Genomic DNA, 7,500 nt, shown 5'->3' on the forward strand with positions numbered 1-7,500 from the left:
GCCCTTCCCCAATCTTCATGACTTTGCATTTGGCAGGGTTAAACTCAAGGAGCCAGTTTCTGGACCAGGCTTGTAGCCTGTCCAGGTCTCTTTGTAGTCCTGCCTGATCCTCATCCGATTTGATTCTTCTCATTAACTTCACATCATCTGCAAACAAGGACACTTCTGAGTCTATCCCTTCCGTTATGTCGTTCACATATACCAAGAACAGCACAGGTCCTAGGACTGACCCCTGTGGAACCCCGCTTGTCACAAGCGCCCACTCTGACACCTCGTCACGTACCATGACTCGTTGCTGCCTCCCTGTCAGGTATTCCCTGATTCATTGCAGTGCCCTCCCTGTTACATGCGCCTGATCCTCCAGCTTCTGCACTAATCTCTTGTGGGGAACTGTGTCAAAGGCCTTCCTGCAGTCTAGGAAAACGCAATCAACCCACCCCTCTCTCTCGTGTCTTACTTCTGTTACCTTGTCATAAAACTCCAGGAGGTTTGTGATACAAGATTTGCCTTCCATGAACCCATGCTGGTTTTCATTTATAATCTTGTTCCATTCCAGGTGTTCGACCACTCTCCTCCTGATAATCTTCTCCATGACTTTGCACACAATACATGTCAGAGACACAGGTCTGTAGTTTAGTGCCTCGTTTCTGTTTCCTTTCTTAAATATGGGGACTACATTTGCTGTCTTCCATTTCTCAGGTAGTTGCCCAGTTTCAAGGGATGTGTTGAAGATTGTGGTTAGAGGCACGCACAGCATCTCTGCTCCTTCTCTAAGGACCCATGGGGAGATGTTGTCCGGTCCCATCGCCTTTGAGGTGTCAAGGTCACTTAGCAGCTTCTTCACCTCCTCCTCGGTTGTTCGTATGTCATCCAACACTTGGTGGTATATTCCCTCTTGATGTTCCCTTCTGTGCTGACTTCCCACAGCCCTTCCTGTCTCTACTGTAAAAACTTCCTTAAATCTCCTGTTTAGCTCCTCACATACCTCCTGGTCATGTCTTGTGAGTTCTCCCCCTTCTGTCCTTAATCTGATCACCTGGTCTTTGACTGTTGTCTTCCTCCTGATGTGGCTATACAACAGTTTCGGGTCAGTCTTGATTTTCGATGCTATGTCATTTTTATACTGTCGCTGGGCCTCCCTCCTTACCTGTGCATACTCGTTCCTGGCTCTGCGACTGATCTCCCCATTTTCGCGTGTTCTCTGCCTACTATACTTTTTCCATTCTCTATTGCACTTTGTTTTTGCCTCCTTACACCGTCGGGTAAACCAGGGTCTTCCCGTTGTTTCTGTTGCCCATGGGAATAAACCTTTCCACTGCCTCCTTGCATTTTGTTGTTACATATTCAATCATTTCATTTACTGGCTTTCCTGCCAGTTCTCTGTCCCACGAGACCTCCTACAGGAAGTTCCTCAACCCTATGTAGTCCCCTCTTTTATAGTCGCTGGTCACAGGTGCCCACTCTGACACCTCGCCACGTACCATGACTCGCTGCTGTCTTCCTGACAAGTATTCCCTGATCCATTGTAGTGCCTTCCCTGTTATCCCTGCTTGGTCCTCCAGTTTTTGCACCAATCTCTTGTGTGGAACTGTGTCAAACGCCTTCTTGCAGTCCAAGAATATGCAATCCACCCACCCCTCTCTCTCTTGTCTTACTGCTGTCACCATGTCATAGAACTCCAGTAGGTTTGTGACACAGGATTTCCCGTCCCTGAAACCATGTTGGCTGCTGTTGATGAGATCGTTCCTTTCTAGGTGTTCCACCACTCTTCTCCTGATAATCTTCTCCATGATTTTGCATACTATACATGTCAGTGACACTGGTCTGTAGTTTAATGCTTCATGTCTGTCTCCCTTTTTAAACATTGGGACTACATTTGCTGTCTTCCATGCCTCAGGCAATCTCCCTGTTTCGATAGATGTATTGAATATTGTTGTTAGGGGTACACATAGCGCCTTTGCTCCCTCTCTCAATACCCATGGGGAGATGTTATCTGGCCCCATTGCCTTTGAGGTATCTAGCTCACTCAGAAGCCTCTTCACTTCTTCCTCGGTTGTGTGCACTATGTCCAGCACATGGTGGTGCACCCCACCTCTCCGTCTTTCTGGAGCCCTTTCTGTCTCCTCTGTGAACACTTCTTTGAATCTCTTGTTGAGTTCCTCACATACTTCTCGGTCATTTCTTGTTGTCTCTCCTCCTTCCTTCCTTAGCCTGATTACCTGGTCCATGACTGTTGTTTTCCTCCTGATGTGGCTGTACAACAGTTTCGGGTCAGATTTGGCTTTCGCTGCTATGTCATTTTCATATCGTCTTTGGGCCTCCCTTCTTATCTGTGCATATTCGTTTCTGGCTCTACGACTGCTCTCCTTATTCTCCTGGGTCCTTTGCCTTCTATATTTCTTCCATTCCCTAGCACACTTGGTTTTTGCCTCCCTGCACCTTTGGGTAAACCATGGGCTCATCCTGGCTTTTTCATTATTCCTGTTACCCTTGGGTACAAACCTCTCCTCAGCTTCCTTGCATTTTGTTGCTACACATTCCATCATCTCATTAACTGGCTTCCCTGCCAGTTCTCTGTCCCACTGAACCCCGTTCAGTAAGTTCCTCATTCCTGTGTAGTCCCCTTGTAGTTTGGTTTCATTCGTCCTGGCCTTCCTGCTTCCCCCTCCACTTGTAGCTCTACTGTGTATTCGAAGCTCAAAACCACATGATCGCTGGCCCCAAGGGGTCTTTCATATGTGATGTCCTCAATATCTGCACTACTCAAGGTGAATACTAAGTCCAGTCTTGCTGGTTCATCCTCTCCTCTCTCTCTTGTAGTGTCCCTTACGTGTTGGTACAGAAAGTTTTCCAGTACCACCTCCATCATCTTAGCCCTCCATGTATCTTGGCCCCCATGTGGCTCCAAGTTCTCCCAGTCGATCTCCTTGTGGTTGAAGTCACCCATGATCAGGAGCTTTGCCCTGCATGCATGAGCTCTTCTGGCCACTGCAGCCAGTGTGTCAACCATCGCTCTATTGCTCTCGTCATACTCTTGCCTCTTGCCTCCTGCTGTTCTGTGGTGGGTTATACATCACTGCAATTATCACCTTGAGACCACCAGAGTGAAGCGTTCCCGCTATGTAATCACTTTCTTCTCCGCTGTCTCCTCTCTCCAGCTCATTAAAATTCCATCGGTGTTTGATCAGCAATGCCACTCCTCCACCCCCCCTGTTCCTTCTGTCTTTTCTCAGGATCTGGTATCCCGCTGGAAAGATGGCATCTGTTATCATACCTGTAAACTTGGTTTCTGTGATTGCTATGATGCCTGGTGATGCCTCTTTGACTCTTTCGTGCCACTCCTCCCACTTGTTTGTTATTCCATCAGCATTTGTGTACCATACCTTCAGTTTCCTTTCCAACACTTTGGTTTGGGGGGGGCCTGTGGGGGTGGAAGACCTGGTAGCATACTGTGGGATTCTATGGTTGGGGGTTGGGTGGAAGCTGTGGGTATGGATTGTAGTGTGTGTTGGGATGGTGTGATAGGTTGTGAGGTTCTGAGGATAGTTGTGTGTGTGCTTGCCCTTGCTGCTCTGTTCTGCTCTGACTGACCTCTGCTGATTCCATCCTTGTCTCCTTTCCTAGCTCCTTTCGCTTTTTTGTCCTCTCCCTCAGCTGCTGTCTCTGTTCGTGTTCTGTCTCTGTCTAGGAACACCTTCTTGTACTCTTCCGAGCTTTTCAACCGTGGTTTCTCTTGGAGGATCCTGTTCTGCACTGTTTCTGTCCTGAGAATCAGCTTGATCGGTTGGTTTCTCCCCTTCAAGTACCCCCCTATTCTCTGAAAATTTACAATCTCATCCATGTCTTCTCCCCCTATTTCTGTGATGATTTTCTCAATCTCCTTTCTTTCTTCCTGCCGTCTTTCAGTGTGTGTCCTTTCCTCTCTCTCCCGAAGCCCATGGATAATCACTGATTTTGCCCTTTCCTCCTCCCATTGCCTCTCCCTCTGTGACTCTGGTTCCTGTCTGTATGTGGTCATTTTCTCCCTTGATTTTTCCAGTGGCTCTTGGTAGCATGGTTGTGCCTCAGCATTCGACCTATCTCCCTCTCCATCTGCACCCATCTGCTCTTCCCTTCCACTCCCTGGCCCTTCTTTGCAGGCTGATATGACCTTAGCATAATTCATATCTCCTTCCTGTTCAGCCTCTCAGCTTCGTATGGTGTGTCTTCCCTGGTCACTACCCCTGAGACTTGCTTCAGCCTGTTTACCTCAAATTCTAGGACCTTTATCCTGGCTACTGCAGTTTCGACTTGTGCCTCCCAATTCTTCGTCTCCTTCTCCAACCTCTTTTCCCATTTTACAGAGAGCTCTTTCTCCATTTTTTCAGAAAGCTCTCCTAATTTTCTCTCCCATTCTTGCTCTATCATTTTCCACTGTTCCTCCATCCATTCCTCCCTACCAGTACCATTGTCATCTGATCCCTGATTCCTGCGAGTCCCAACCATTTTTTTTTTAGTGAAAGAAAGAAAAAAAGAAAAAGGGGGAGAGAGTGAGAGAGAGGGAGAAAGAGAGAGAAGGGGAGCCTATAAGGAGGGAAAAAGAAGGGAAAAAGGGGGAGAAAGTGAGAGAGAGGGAAAAGGTAAGAGAGAGGGGGGAGTGACAAGGGAAGAGAGAGAGAGAGAAATGAAGAGGAAGAGAGAAAGAGAGGAAGTGAGGATGAGAGAGAGGGAGAGGGAGAGGAAGAGTGAAAGTGAGAGGAAGAGAGGAAGAGAGGATGAGAGAAAGGGGGAGAGAGAGAGAGAGAGAGAGAAAGAGAGGAGAGGAGAGGGAGAGAGATGGGGGGGAAAGGAAGGGTTATAGGGTCACTTCACAGGAAGGTGTGAAATCCTGTATATATATATATATATATATATATATATATATGTGTGTGTGTGTGTGTGTGTGTGTGTGTGTGAATGAATGTGTGTGAATGTGTGTGAATGTGTGTGAATGTGTGTGAATGTGTGTGAATGTGTGTGTGTGTGTGTGTGTGTTACAGCTATTCAAGTGCCTAACATCAGTGCCTGTTCTCACCAAGTGTGTGTGCATATGTTTATGTAAATAGTCCTTATTTCCCACGTATGTACTACATATGTATTGTATATTTACCCAATCTCTTGGTTCCCACTGTACTCTTATGCATTTAAAATTATGTTCAAAAATTAATACACTAGGCTTTGCCTATATGCCGCTACCTCTAAATTCTATTAAATGCCAGTAAATGCTGCTTATTCTAATTCTGATAGCTCGAGGAGAGTGACCCCCAATTCCAGCTAGAGACAGGTACTATTGACCCCATGCAACTCAAACTAGGTGAATATTACTTGCGGCTGGCAGTGCAGTAACGTTGCTGGTCTGTCCTGTGTCCCAGAAGTTGAAGGTGTTTGATGCTTCTCGGTAATTTTTCCACTAACTTCCTGTATGCACTATATTCTCTAGCTCTTCTAATTTTTTCACTCACTGTATTTACTGACACATCTATACATAGCTCTTATCTCCCTGGTCTTGAGTCGCACTTATTCTTCAAATACCCCACTGCGTTATTATGGCAACACTATTTAGGCCTGACAACCGTTCACCCTTCCAACAGCCCCTACAACACTCAGCAACTATTTCCTTTGTGTTCTTTTCTGTGATCACTTATATTTCCTTTTTTCGGGGCTTAAGTGATTATATGCACTCTTATGCATGCACACACCTATATCCCACACTCTATTCCTTATGGCACAGTCAGAAATTACCACCAAAACACGAGCTCAAACCACGTGACTCCTCCACGAGTGTGTGTGTGTGTGTGTGTGTGTGTGTGTGTGTGTGTGTGTGTGTGTGTGTGTGTGTGTGTGTGTGTGTGTGTGTGTGTGTGTGTTTGTGTGTGTTTGTGTGTTTTTGTGTATGTGTGTGTGTGTGTGTGTGTGTGTGTGTGTGTGTGTGTGTGTGTGTGTGCACGCGCCCCCACTTCTAAGTATTCATACAGCTAATAAATACCGGTAGATACCAGTAATTCTAAGCTTACCAATACTTGTAACACTTATCGATTCTACTTCTAAAATTCAGAAAGTAGCTAGGCTGTAAAGTTTAGCTTGTCGCAGCTTAAGTGTCTGACCTTATCCCTCACTACCGCTTTACTCCTTGCACTCTCGTCTATGCTATTTCTACTCTAATTCTGGTAATGGCTTGCAGGAGTGAGTGACCAGTATCTAACAGTGATGCAGGACCAGAACTCAACCCTGCAAAATGCAACCTCAACAGGTGAATACTTGCGCTGACAGCAGTGTGATGACAAGTTGCCAGATGCTGATGACGTAGTCGTCGTACATAGGCCTTCTATCACTATTTTGTAACTCCTTCACCCGTGATGTTTATAACCATATATGCTCATGCATCCCGCGTTCCTCAAGTGATTTCACTTTTCACTTATTACAGAATACACTTCACATTCGGTGTTACACTTTATATGTATAATGGCACACAAACTGTTGTGACATCACTGCTTCAGTAGGCCTACTGCCACCTTCCCTTGTTGCATATTTTATTTTTTCTTTCTCCTTTTGCTTATTAACTTTTTCACTCTCACATTACGATGCCCCACATTTCACTTGTTACCCAAACGCTGGTAATTCTTGATCACCTGTTTCCACACTCACCTTGATCTTTTTATGTTTGTATCTGTGTGGCAACAGCCTAGTAGATCCACAACGGTTTGGCACTTTAAAAAAAAAAATACTGAATTCAGGTTTCCTCTCGATTTTTTTCAACTAATAACTATAGTTATCACTCGTAGGTTTGTTCACTGACTTTGTCACTACCTCTGATTACTGCTAGTGGTTATTGCACGCCTCAAAAACACGAAGGTTCTCGGAGCCTTGTGCACCCACGTCTGCACCCACCATGTGTGCGTGTGTGTGTACTCACCTATTTGTACTCACCTATTTGTGGTTGCAGGGGTCGAGTCTTAACTCCTGGCCCCGCCTCTTCACCGGTTGCTACTGGGCCCTCTCTCTCCCCGCTCCACGAGCTTTATCAAACCTCGTCTTAAAACTGTGTATGGTTCTTGCCTCCACTACGTCATTTTCTAGGCTATTCCACTGCCTTACAACTCTATGACTGAAGAAATACTTCCTAATATCTCTCTGACTCATTTGTGTCTTCAACTTCCAATTGTGGCCTCTGGTTTCTGTGTCCCCTCCCTGGAACATCCTGTCTTTGTCTATCTTGTCTATTCCACACAGTATTTTATATGTCGTTATCATGTCTCCCCTGACCCTCCTGTCCTCCAGTGCCATCAAGCCGATTTCCCTTAATCTTTCTTCATAGGATATTCCCCTTAGCTCTGGAACTAACCTTGTCGCAAACCTTTGTACTTTCTCTAGTTTCTTGACGTGCTTTATCAAGTGCGGGTTTCAAACAGGTGCTGCATACTCCAGTATGGGCCTGACATACACGGTGTACAGTGTCTTGAACGATCCCTTACTAAGGTATCG

The sequence above is a fragment of the Cherax quadricarinatus genome, chromosome 23, assembly GCF_038502225.1.
Source record: "Cherax quadricarinatus isolate ZL_2023a chromosome 23, ASM3850222v1, whole genome shotgun sequence".
Lineage (NCBI taxonomy): Eukaryota > Metazoa > Arthropoda > Malacostraca > Decapoda > Parastacidae > Cherax > Cherax quadricarinatus.